General features: G+C 34.6%; 1 protein-coding gene across 1 annotated transcript in view; it reads right to left on the bottom strand.

Moving 5' to 3' along the window:
• KIAA0586 (KIAA0586 ortholog) overlaps positions 1 to 14,474 on the bottom strand; it is a 4,394,667-nt gene that overhangs the window by 2,035,247 nt on the left and 2,344,946 nt on the right. The gene's annotated exons all lie outside the window — the stretch shown is intronic.

The following is a 14,474-nucleotide window of genomic DNA, read 5'->3' as shown; positions in this document are numbered from 1 at the left end:
CAGGTCTCACACTACCTCCTTACTAACAACCTCCTTTCCAGTACTCAGCATGGTTTCCGACCAAACCATAGCACCACCACTGTCTTACTCTCCTTTACTAACACTATCCTTCAGCATAAAAACAATGGCTATCTCTCCTCTGCTACTTTCCTAGACATATCTAAAGCATTTGACATGGTCCCACACAAACAACTTATCTCTGTCCTCAATAACCTATCCTTCTCAAAATCAGTCACCAACTGGTTTCAGAGTTACCTGTCTGACCGCCAACAATCCGTTGTATGGCAGAATGACATATCTCCCCAACTACCTGTCTCCATAGGGGTTCCCCAAGGATCCATCCTTGGACCCTTACTTTTCTCTGTTTACACCAATAATCTAGCCTCTGCCACCAAACATGGCACACTCATCCAATACGCAGATGACTCGACCATCATCTGCTCAGCCCAGTCCCTACCCAAACTGCAAAAAGGCACACAGGAAGCCTTTTCCTCTGTTGAACCATGGTTATCCGATGCCCAATTAATACTCAACCCAAACAAAACTAAACTACTCATCTTCCAACTCACCAAACATACTCAAAACAACTCTCACTTTAACATCACAGCAAAAGATAACACCACTATATACCCAACTGAACACACCAAATTGCTAGGAGTGGAAATAGACAATAAACTAAAATTTGACATTCACATATCCATGACCATAAAAAAAGTCCAAAAAAACTAGGAGCATTATACAGAAATAAACAATTTCTCACCAAAGCAGCAAAGATTTCAATAGCAAATTCCCACCTTATCTCCACCCTGCTTTATGCCTCTCCAGTATATACCAACCTAAGGCAATGTGATCTAAACAAGCTAGAGACCTGCTACAACAAAATCGCCAAATTCGCCACAGGGGCATCCTACCGTAGTCACCACTGTCTCTCACTTGCTGAACTGGGCTGGCTTGAACTCCCTCACCTCCTTCAGTGGTATCAACTCTCACTCGCCCACAAACTAGTAAACCATCCACTAAATGTCCCATCCCTCCAGAATCTACTCCAACCCTATCGCACCACCAGACAACTAAGATCCAGCAACAAAAATCACCTGCAGATCACTAAAGCCAATAACTCTGCTGGTGAAGCACTATTCTCTTGCGCCATAGCCAAATTATGGAACTCACTCCCACCCACAATTACCTCCGTACCATCATGCACCAACTTCAAAACTTTATTAAAAGCGCACCTAAAAACATGCTGGCTATGCCCTTGCAACTCCCACTCTAATATCATCCACCCCATCCAACTACTACCTTTTTTTCACCTCCACTAACTACCTTGATGATAGCAAGCTCAGATGCTCATAGGCCTAGTACTTATTATACAGCAGGAACTTCTCATTGTTACATTTGTTAATGCCTGTTATGTACTTCACAGATAAAGATTCTAGTTGTCTACTGATGTACTATGTTCTTCATCTGTAAATATGTTGTAAGTAATTTCTATGTTAAATTGTTAATCGCTATGTAATCCAATGTAACTACTGTCTGTTTATTTTACTGTGGAGCTTTTCTCCCCGGGCCTCCGCTGAAAATAGACCCACGTCCAGTCGGACACTCCCGGTCAACAAATTTAAAATAAATAAATAAATAAATAAATAAGTTACGAGAGCTCAGGCTTAAGCAGAGTTGCTGCTTTTGCTTTCTGGCTGTAAGTGAATGATTTGTTATTGACTGCATACTTAGTTATGGTAGTGTTTTTCAGATTATACAATAAATTTTTGACTTCAGTTACACGCTGTGTTTTATAAAATAATTTTACATGTGTAAAGTGTTAATTCTTGGTTGCTATATACTTCAACTTGCTGATTTTGCTTAAAAGACAGTTTCAGCCTGGCACCTTGGAAATGGTAAGTTTTCACACAGTGTGAAAAAAGGGTGTTCCACATTTTGCTTGTCTGTCACACATTGTCAGGGTCTGTGTTTCACAGTAACCTCTTAACAGGTTGAGACCTATGTCTGATGGATCCTCTGGTTACCAGAGTTTTACTGATGGTTCAAGTCACTGGAAGGACTAGACCAGGAGGGTGGAAGTGAGTAGCTGATGCCAATTCACTCATCCTGGTAGGGAGGAAGCAGCTAAATCTACTGCACTGCTGACCCCACTTGGTAAACTGGGGTACTGCAGAATGCAGCAGATATCACAGTGGATATGTAATGCACAAGCCAGGATGACATGCTTTTGGAACCATGCTCTCACCATGAGGAAGGAATAAAGCAGTGGGGATCCACATACCTTGCAAAACAGTTACTCCCTAATACCTATCTCTTACACCAGGAAACAAATGGACTGATCATCTATGAATCTTAGTTCCTGACTCAACAAATTCAGAAAAAAATCTGGGAGTTGTATGTGTATATGGGGTTGACAAAGAAGCACGGCCGACCTTAGGCATAGGTGAACGAGGTGACCGTCTAGGGTGCCATACAGGCCAGCCTCTAAAAAGGGCACAATTTGTGTTTATTTATTTATTAATTTTAATTAATTTACTTTTCTTTTTATGCAAATGCATAATAAGAAAAGTGAATTAATTAAAATAAAAAAATAAATCATAGGGGACCAGAATCATAGGGTGAGGGTGAGGGGAATAGGCAAGTGCCTTCTCAATTTTATACCTGCAGGTTGGCCAGGAGGCTTCAACAATTAACAACAACAAAAAAATCTTCACTCCACGTTAGTGGAGTCTTCTCCTTAAGGGAGGAACATGCGTGCTTCACATGCACGCATGCCAAAGTGGATGTAAAGACATTCTACAGTTGCATGCAGAAATTAAACTAGCACTTCAGTTAAGAGAAGGGTTAATTCCATGTGTGTGGCGGTTCGGTTTAAAAAGAAGGTAAATGTATGTGTGTGTCTGTGTAGTTTAAACTAGGTGTCTGTATGTGAGAGAAAGAGTGTGTGTGTGTGTGTGTGTGTGTAATTTAAATTAGTCATTCTATTTGTATGAGAGAGAAATTATGTGTGTGTGTTACTGTGTGAGAGAGTAGGTATGAGAGAGAAGGTGCATGTCTGTGTGTTGTATGAGAGAGTAGGAATGTGTGGAATTTAAGCTAGTTAATAGTTGCTGTATAAAAAAGAAGGTATGTGTGCGTTACTTTGTGAGATAGTAGGTATGTGTGTGTGTATTGCTATGTGAGAGAGTAGCTGCGTGTGCGTGTGTGTGTGTGTCTGTGCAACATACCTCTCAACTGTCCAGATTTAGCATTGTAGTTTTGTTCCCATAAAATTTGTGGTTCTGTGGTAAATCATAGAACTGAAGTCACCTAAATGGTTTTCAGACTTCATATCTTTCAGAAATGCAATACAAGGTTAATCCCCTAGGAAATCACTATAGCTATTTTGAACTATTATACATATTAAATGGTCTTAATGTATAATTGTCTATCATTGAATGTTAATGGACTAAATAACCATATTAAAAGAGCAAGCATTAATACATACCTTTCTTTACATAAGGCTGATATAGTATTTCTTCAGGAGACGCATTTAATATCCCAAGACTTAAATAAGCTAACACTAAAAAACTATAAAATATTGACTAGTTCCCAATTTAATTACAAAAGAAGAGGTGTACTAATTCTTTGGAAAAAAAGTCTAAGGCTTCCTGAAATTGTAAACTCATACATAGACAAAGAGGGTATGTTAACTTTAGTAGTAATTAAGCTTGAAAGGAAATACTATACACTCATAAACTCTTACTGGATCCCTAGAATTGGTACAAAGTCAGTAAATAAATACTTAGACATTACAACTTTACATTCTATAGGAGAAATGATAGTCGCAGGGGATTTTAATTGTATTCTTTCATCTGATGAAACTACGAGTTCTAAAACCTTCAAGACCTCCCCTGTAGCAAAACACCTACATAATTATATCAATACAAGAAATTTAAAACACATATACCATATAAAACTTCCCTCTTGCCTAAAGTTCTCTCACTATTCATATAGGTTTGGGGCACAAACTAATATAGATAAAGTCTTAGTGTCAAATTCTTTACAATCAAAAATAGATAATGTATTATTAATATCTTGTCCCCTTTCTGATCATAATACCATTACTTTTAGTATAACTTTTCAAACTGAACCCTTAATACATTGCCAAAGAATACCAGCTTATATTATGAAAATAAAAGGCCATCAAGTATGGATGTTATCAGAAATTAATCAGGTTTTAGAAAGAAATAACAATGGAGAAGTACCGGATACAATTCTATGGGACACCCTCAAAGTTGTATTATATGGAAAAGTTAAAATGTGGTATATGCAAAAAACAAAGGAATGGGATAAAAGACTACAAGATATTCAAACTGAATTAGATAACTTAAAAGGTAATCTAACACCAAATGATAAGAAAGTCTTAGACAATATAAATAAATTAAACAACGGATATCAAAATGTATTGTAACACAAAATATCTATAAATCTAGAGAAAATTTATGTTCATACTCTATCAATCCTAAAAGTCTGCATAGAATTTCAGTACGCTCAAAGTACTTGAAAGAAAGAAATCACATAAAAGAAATTACATATGTTGAAAATATGAGAAAAATAAAAGCTACAAATTTAAATTCCATACTACAAGGTTTCAAAAAACATTATGAGAATATAAATACTCTCAAACCAATAAATGAAAATATAAATCTAGACAAATTTTTATCTGATAATATTCTAAAGATCTTATCCCCTGGGAATATTGCTAAAATTGATAGACCTTTCACATTTACAGAACTAAAAAATGAAATAAACAACTTAAAAACTAATAAAGCACCAGGGCTAGATGGTTTAATTCCTGAAATATACAAAATCCTTCCTGATAATACCTTAAAAATACCACTAAACACATTTCGGCAAATCAAAACTACTTATAATATCCCACCATCATGGAGATATTCATTAATCTCTCCCATACTTAAACCTGATAAAGATCCTACTTCCTGTTCCTCCTATAGGCCCATATCTCTATTAAATATAGATTATAAGATTTTCATGAGCATAATATCAAACAGAATCAATTCCATTATACCTAGCCTAATAGAAGAAGATCAGACGGGTTTTATTAAACACAGAAAAGTCCAAGATAATATAATAAGACTTCTGACTCTTATAGATTTAGCTAATAAAAATAAAAACAAATTAACAATAATGAGTCTAGACATAAACAAAGCCTTTGATTCACTGAGTTGGTCCTATCTATTTAAAGCTTTACAACACTATAAATTTTCTCTAAATTTTATAAAATTAATTAGAAACCTTTATAAAGACTCTGTTTCTTTTGTAAAGATAGGCTCTTTCTTATCCCCCTCATTTAAACTTACAAAAGGAACAAAACGAGGTTGCCCTCTTTCCCCTTTAATTTTCGCTCTAGCTGTAGAACCACTAGCCAACTATATAGAAATAATGTTCACATTAAAGGCTATAATTTAAATAGTAACATAGTTCCAAAGATTCAGCTATTTGTGGATGATTTGTTACTAACTAGTGGAGACATTGATACATCTTTAGATCAGCTACTTAACACTTTAGATTTATTTGAAGGTTTATCTGGACTAAAATTTAATCATAACAAGACCCAGACTTTGTTAATAAATAAAGAAATGACTATGAAAATGAAAAGTTATAAATGCTTTAACTGGGACAATACACAAATTAAATACCTGTCTGATCAAATTAATTCCACTCTTAAGAATACAATTACTACAAACTATAATATCTTAACAAATCTAATTATTAATCTCACAAATAATTGGAGCAAACTTTATTTTACTTCTGAGGACAGACTAATGCTAATTAAAATGATAGTGTTACCTAAAATTCTTTATATAAGTCAGTCTTTAATCATTCCCCCAACCAAGAAAATATTAAAAAAAATTAGTAATAACTTACTAAAATTTCTGTGGTATCCTCAAAAACCCAGAATATCTTTACAAAGACATGTGGCAAGTTGGGAAGGAGGAGGTATTAGTTTTCCTAATATTGAATATTATGTAAATGCTTCTATTTTTAATATAATCCTTTTATGGTTAAACCCCTCACATAATTCATATTGGAAACTATTATATGAAAAAATTTTATTAAACAATAATAGAACATTAACTGACCCTCTAACTACAATACACAAAAATACCTTATTTGGTCTTTAAAAATATACATACAAGATAAGCAGAAGTTAAAATCTTGCTCCTTTATCAGTCTAATAATAGCAAATTTCATGAAAATCACCCAATCTAACCAGTCAATTAAAAGCTTATTAATATTCATTTTTCCTATTGCTTATAGTAATGAATGTTTAATATCTTTTGATAAAAATAAAATGCTTGAATTTAAAAATAATGACAATATACTGGAACCAGTTCTTATCCATTAATGGAATTTATAAGCTAACCATCTAATTACCAGATACAGCCTACATAATAATAACTGGATAGACATACAAACCTGCAGAGAAATTATATATAACAAAACTATATTTTCCTTACAAACCCATGGAAACAACATACCTAAAACACTAGAACTGTTTGACTAATATAATTGATGGTTCTTTGAAAGGCACCTCATTTATATCCCTAATATATAAAGTCATTAGATCTGATAATAATTCCACGAATGCTTCTTTTTGGGAATACTCCACCAAAATAAATAATAGAGAATTTACTACTAAAAACAAGAAATTACTTCTAAAATCAGTACAAAATCAACAATTTCTCCTTACTGGAAAATATACATGTGAAAATTCCTCCACAGAAGTTATTATACACCTCAAAGAATTGCAAATATGTACAAAACAAATATATGAAATGTTGGAGGTGTAAAGCTACAGAAGCTGACTGGTTTCATATGATTGTTGCATGTAATATGTTATCCCAATTCTGGAAGGAATTTGAATGTTTCTGTAAGGCCTTATGGAATGATAATTGTGAAATTTCAAGTTCACTCATTTTATTTAATGTACCAGTACCAGAAATCATACTCAGATCTCAAACACACCTTCTTTGGTCAATACTTGTAGTAGCAAGAAAGGTTGTGACAAAAAAATTGGAAGACTAACTCTTCTATATCTTTGAGAAATGAATTTATTTATTTAGCCAGGACCTTATGTGAAAAAGAAATATCTAGGTTAAAAATGAATACAAAGAATTTAACACACACATTAATTGCTTGGGAAAAGTTGCAATCATTACTAAAAAAGTATTAGATGATTTCCTGAACGTATATAGAAGTATTTCCTTGTTATGGACTTTGTAAATAATTTGTTTCAGTTTTCAGTGTAAATATGTTATTACTGTTACTATTCTTGTTATAACAAAAAATTAAAAACATTTAAAAAAAAAAAAAAGAAATGCAAGTTAACTCAAATCTTCTTGTTCTACCAACTTTCTAAGTTAAAAAAGTATTTTCGGCCTTTGCGTCCACATCATGTTAGGCTGTGTCCAGATATCTTGCACTACTAGGTTGAGAGATATGCATACCCCATTATTCTAGGCTTTGTTCAGACTTCTTGTGCTAAGAGGTTGAGAGGTATGCAGACATGGTATGTAATGCCCTAGTTGCTGATTATTTGTTGCTTTTTAATGGGGGATAGGGTCCTGCATTCCTTAGTGTGCCCTCCTTTGTATAAGATGCTTAGTAACTATGAACTTGCTGTCGGTTTCTCAGTCATTCCCTAATGCAATATTACCAGTGTACCAATTTTTTCTTTAATGTAATGTAGGTAATTAATTCTTCAAGGGCAGCAAGTACTGAATTTGTAGAAAAACACTGAAATGTAAAGTTGTTTACCAGTAACAGCCTCTTCATTAGTTACAAATCTCTTTAATGTACAATTATTCAGCTGAATTTTACTTCTGCAGAGATTGTGCTTATTGACTGATACTGGTAGGTTGTAATGACAGAAATTTGAGGGGCCTTTTATAGTTAAAATGTTCTGAAATGGGCAGTGTTACCATTCTTGGGTCAGACATTTTGTTTCCCTGCTTACTGGAAAAATGTTCAAAACTACTAATTTAAAACATACTCCAACAAGTGTAAATGTTTTCAATGTGTAACCAGCTGTTTTTTGTTTATGAAATGGCACAGCGTATTGTACAATCTGAAAGCAGTGTTAGTAGCATAATTGCCTTTTGTGCAGAAAGCTGTGGATTCTGCTCCCACACCATGTGGACAGAGTGCTGATATTGTAGTGCCCATATGATTGTTGATTATTTGGTGCATTATAAGGGGGACAGAGGTTCTACACTCCTGAGTATGTCCTTTGTATGAGATGCCTAGTGATTATGAACTTATTGGTTTGTTACTCATTTCTTATTGCAATATTACCAATTTACCAATTATTTTTTAATGTAATAAAGGCAATTAATTCTTCAAGGGCAGCAGGCACTAGATTTGTAGATAAAACATTGATATATAAAGTTGTTTCCAGTTGCAACCTCTTCATTAGTTACAGATTTCATTAATGTGGAATTCAGATTATTTTACTTCTGCAGAGATTGTCTGTATCGAGTAATATTGGTGAACTGTAATGACGGAGGTCATGAGTGGCCTTTTATGGTTGAAATTTTCTGACATGGGTAGTTATTGGTTCATACATTTTGTTCATTGCTTATTAAAAGAATGTTTAAAACTACAAATTTAAAGCATATTCTAACAAGTGGTGCTGCATTATACAAGGAATATAATTAAAAACAATCAGGAAGGTGAATCAAAGAACAAATATATGTATACATGGCCCTAAAAATGTGTGCAAGGAGTCTGTTTTGAAAACAGCCCAAAGGTAAACTTAATTCTTCACTGGCCAGATGCATTTTCTATGAATTTGGGTTTTCATGCCATTTCAATGAATGTGAATTTCAAGGGCAGAGAAGTTTACTGCTCATGTTGTCTGTTTTCATTGCGAGACCGTATTGTTTGTTTAGCAAATGGCTATCTGTTTTTGTGCTATGTTGTTTTAATGTCTATAATCATTGTAGAAGCAAATAAGACAACAGTATGCTTAGTAACTGGTGAGAAATAACCAAATAATGGAACACTGGAATGGCTGAGGAGGGGGATGTTGCTGGGGGGGGTGCTGCAGGAGGGGCTGCTCTGGGTGGGGCAGTCCATTACCCTACCTAGGGCCCTATTTGACTATGATCCGGCTCTGGTATTTAAAGTGGAAAATACATATGCAAAGGTAGTAACTATATTACAAGGTATCTTTTTCCTCCTATGCATTTAAATAATGTAAGGAAATGACTGGAGTGGCTTTCTTGGGGAGTGACTTACCTGTGGGTGTGGCTCAAATAGGGGTGTTTCATGAGTATGGTGTGAGTGGGGCTTAAGGGGCGCAGGACCACTATTTCACCTAAGGTGCCATTTAGCCTAAGGCCAGCCCTGGATAGAAGTAAAGTTATAATATCTGAATTGCTTTTTGGAGGATGGTTTGCCCTTCCTATGTATTTGATGTACTGAGAAAACTTCATTTTGTTTCCTTCTTTTATTTCTTGTTTATTTACTGAAACGCTTTTTTTTTTTTTTTTTTTTAAACAATGTTCTGAATTAAAAAAGAAATCATAATATAGTTAAGCTGAAGTAGGAAAAAAGGTCAGGTGGATCAGAAACAAAAAAAACATTGGTGGAGAAAACTATTTCCTGGGCTTTGTCATGGTCAATGAAATATTCCTTTTGCTATCCTCTACAATATACTAGGATTATCAAGAGTGGATATATCTTTGCGTTGGTGAAATGCTATTTACACAAACTAATGAGTGACTTCTATGCTATACAGGAGACAGGATTCTGGAATGCCTGCAATATGATAATTTACAGGCATTGGATGCTCATTAATAACACAGGTATTGGAGGGCCAAATGAGGTACAGTGTGAGAAGAACTAGTAGGGCCAATGGCCAGTTCTGATTTCTTAGGAGAGTACCCACTGCACCGCAGGGGTTGCCAGAAGGCAACACATTATGTTACATACACAACTGCATTTGACAAATGCTTAAGTAAAAGCATGCAAGCCTCAGCAGGCAAAACATCTCCCATGTGACACAGTGCAGAGCAGTATTTTAATTTATATACATGTATGTATGTATCTATATCTAATATATACATACATATATATATGTATATATATATATATATATATATATATATATATATATATATATATATATATATATCTTAGATATATTGACATATGACTGTACCTCATGTAATTAAATATACAAATGCTGGAATACAAAATGACAAAACAAAAATTAAATTTCATATTCATATTCCTGAAGCACAAACTATAACCTACTATGAAATTCTTGACAAAAAATGGGACACTCCAGAGTATAAAACACATACATCACAGTTAAAATTACACATCTCTGGAATAGCATACCTTTACATTGTAAGACCGTTCAAAGGACTGGACTGTTTTAAAAGTAATTTGGCCTTATGGACCAGAGATAAAGTTTATGCACCAAATCATAGGGAATCAGTGCTCTTGGACAGTCAATTGGCCTATGTATTGTCCATGAACTTATGAAGTGGTTAAGAAGCCCACACAATCTAGCAGCACTTTTCTTAACAGGATATCATACAGATCAGTGCTACTTACCCAGTGTAAAATGCTCTGATTGCTTAGCAGTACAAGACTACATGAGGATTATTTTGTCTCTTCTTTTGTTGTAATTCTTATTACAGCTGAGATTCACTGCTCTGGTACCAGTTCTATTGAGTGCAGAATTTAATGCATGCACTGTAAAACAGTGCAAACATACAGAGGCTCTGGCGTATGATCCTGTCTACTGTTAGTAGATGTGCTGTTTATGATTGGCCACTGCTTCGACACAGGATCACTGATGACTCATACTACATTATTGCTCATTTACTGAATATAAAGCAATTAAGGCAAGAAGTGCCACTGTTAGAAGAGTATAGATGAGGGAATATATCAACAAAAATGCTTAGAAAGACAGACATGATAAAAGCAACACATAGTATTAAAACAGACCAGGATCTATCGTACACAATTACCAACAATAAATTAAAGATATCAGCGCAGGCAGAAAAACCTAGGAAGATACATACATAGACAAATATAAAGGAAAAGTACAAAATAAGCAATTCACTGATGACCCAAAAACGTTTTATAGAGAATTGGGAAACAAAGCAAAAGGAATAGAAATACCACCAAAACTAAGAAATAGATAAATTTTGGAGAAATGTTTATGAAAATCCTGCAGAATGTAACAAAGATGCTGAATGGACAGAAGTAAAAGAAACCATAAGAAGTTCAAATGTACATCATATAAAATGGGATGAAGTAATGGCTAGAGAAACTGAAACAAAATTAAGAAAAGTTCTCGAAAGCCTAGGCCCAGATGCAGTACCAGTTTTTGGCTAAAAGTATTGACATCTTTACAAGAAGATTTAGCCCTAAGTAAGAGCTACTTGTATGCACACAAATGACACCACCCTGGTTAACAACAGAAAAAAAACGATATTCCTCCTCAAGAGTGAACTTGCAAGCTATCTTAAAAAATATAGACCAATAACTTACCTTCCAATGATGTATAAACTATATACTTGAATTGATGCTGACATAGGTTACAGTCATTTAGAAGAAAACTCAATCATGGCAATAGAACAAAAGAGTAATAAAATAAAGTCACATGGAACAAAGTATCCTTTGTTGTTAAATAAAGTCATAAAGAAATATTTTAAAAACATCCTACATTCATGCATAAAGGAGTGCTTACAGATGTATACGACACATCCTACATTGATCAATTACATTACAATTACCATGAAACAATGGCAAATCGCTTTGCAGCAAAGCCATGATAAATGACAAATTATTATTCCAGGGAAAAAAATTCATAGGGGGATATTCCAGCATCTTTCTCAACACTGCTCTTTTGTTTTGCCCTTAACCATTAAGCTGTCTACTTAACAGATTAGGTCATGGTTATAATTTGGCTCTCAGACAACAAAAAAGTTTAAAGGCTTCTCATCTTCTTTTGTGGATGATTTAAAACTGTATAATTCATAAGATGAGGAGCTGAAAGCACAACTGGAAGTGGTCAAAACTTCCTCAGATCATATAAAAATGTCATTTGGTCTTGATAAATGTGCATAAACAACTTTTAAAGCAAGAAAGCTGTAGCAACAAAAAATATCAATCTGGGAAAGTGTGTGATATAAAGGAACTTGAAAAGGATGGAGTGTACAAATATCTGGGAACTGATGAAGGACTGACGATAAAACATGAACAAATGTGAACAAAATTCAGTAAGGAATATTTTAGAAGACTAAAATTAATTCTGAAAACAGCCCTGACTTCTAGGAACAAAGTCCAAGTTATAAAACCAATTTGCTCTTCCTGTTCTCATTACAGTTTTGGGATGACTGGCCCCAAAAAGTATTGGATCAGTTGGACAGGAAAACAAGAAAAATGCTTCACGCTTATCAAATGATACATAAAAATCAGTGCATACCACGAGTATATATTCCTCATTCTGAAGGACATATGGGCCTCCTCAAAACTAATTACATGTATAGATCTGCAATCATAGACTGCATACATATCTGCTGACCTCGCCAGATCCAAACATAGTGAAAGTTTATAAAAATGAAGACAGCAAATCTATGATGACTTCCTTGCTTAGTTTAGCAAAGGCATATCGGTGTGAAACACAAATGGAAGCTAAACCAGAAGTAGACAAAAATCAGGCAGCAACTGAATGTGCCAAAAAACAAAAGAAAGAACATAAGTTGAAGGATCAGATGAGAAGGCTAGAAATGTGGGAAAGGCATAAATATAGCTTCAAGTACAGAAAACTCCTGGAGCAACCTCATGTCAATCAGGATCTGAGGCAGGAATGGTTAAGGAGAGGTGACTTTAAACCAAGAGATCAAAGGTTAATATTAGCAGCCCAGGAAAATGGACTATGTATAGAAACAGACAAATGCAAGTTCTTTAAAACAAAACAGGAAACATTCACACATCTTGTTCCTGGGTGTAATACTCTAATGGCAGAGGACATGTATAGTGAAAGGCATAATAATGTGGTAAGACTGTTGCATTGGAGATTCTGCAAACATTACAGTACTGAAGTAGCTGAGAAGCAATGGAAACATCAGCCACAAAGCATTATAGAGAATGATGAAGTTTATATCACATGGGATACCCATTACCAACACTTCAAAAAGTAGATGCGAGAAAACCAATTCATGAAAAGAAGACAAAAGTAGCATTGATCATTGAAATTGCTACACCCCATTGATTACACTGTCTTATGTACACAGAGACACAAAGTAAAAAAAAATAGGATTTGCAAGTAGAAACGAGGGCAGCATGGAACAGGGATACCCAGACAGTTCCAACAGTAGTAGGAGCATTCGGTCTCATAAAAAATAATTTGCAGTCTTATTTAGATAAGCGACCAGTACATGTAACTCTGTATGAAATGCAGGAAGAGTCAATTATGGGCACATTGCGGGCACTGTAAAGAGCAATTTTGACTAACATCAAAGACTGAAACAATAATTTAGAAACTTTAACCATACTTTGATTTAGGAATGGGGTCCAGTTCTGTCATGGTATTAGAAGCCCAAAAGACTCAAAGAAATTAAACAGAGGGTATCACAGTAATTAGGACATGGGAATGCAACAGCAGAAACTACTGTCATTTGAATATATCTTGAGATTCACTTTATGTTTCCTTACAGATTAATTTTTATTTTAGATGCTGTTAGCTGCATTCAAATATTTGCTGTTATTTTCTTTCCTTTCTTTTGTGTGATCACATCTTATTTGCATTTTTGACCATAGTTATCATTAGTTATACTGGATTGCTTTTTGTTTTACCTAAGCCAGTGAGCACGTCTGTCTGTATAACTGTATTTTTATTTTACTAAACCTGTTAGCTGATTCTATACTTTGAAAGTCTTTACTTGTGCAGTGGGAAGAGACTAACCAAAAGTCACCTTTTTCCTTCTTCCCACGATAGGTAATTTGGTAATGTCCACACATGCCTCCCCTCCTCTTCTCAGCCCTTCCACTGCCTAAGTTGTTATTCAAACTCAAGTCACTGGGGTCAAAGTCGGAGCCTTATCTTCTACATCATAAACATGGCTTAAAAATTCAGGTCTGCTAATAATTTTCAAAAGCTAAAAGTTTGAAATGTAGTAGGCAATTAAATGTAAGAAACAGTGCGTGAAGTGCCTAAAGAAAATTATGTGCTATTTTGTAGAAACATGTCATAAACTACAAAGGCTAGCACAGCAATGCTACAAAAGCTAGATCACTGTTTATGTATTTGGAAAGTCAGGGATCCATTTGTATGGAGGAAACACAGTGAGCTAGAGAGAAGTTGCTGTTGTCCCTTTAAGTCAAAAAATTAAGTGCAACAAGATCAGTACTGATTTAAAAATGAAAGCAAAATTGTATTATGA

The sequence above is a fragment of the Protopterus annectens genome, chromosome 6.part0 (assembly GCF_019279795.1).
Source record: "Protopterus annectens isolate FY-2018-M chromosome 6.part0, PAN1.0, whole genome shotgun sequence".
In the NCBI taxonomy this organism is placed as follows: Eukaryota; Metazoa; Chordata; order Ceratodontiformes; family Protopteridae; genus Protopterus; species Protopterus annectens.
This window is presented reverse-complemented; position numbering and strand designations above follow the sequence as displayed.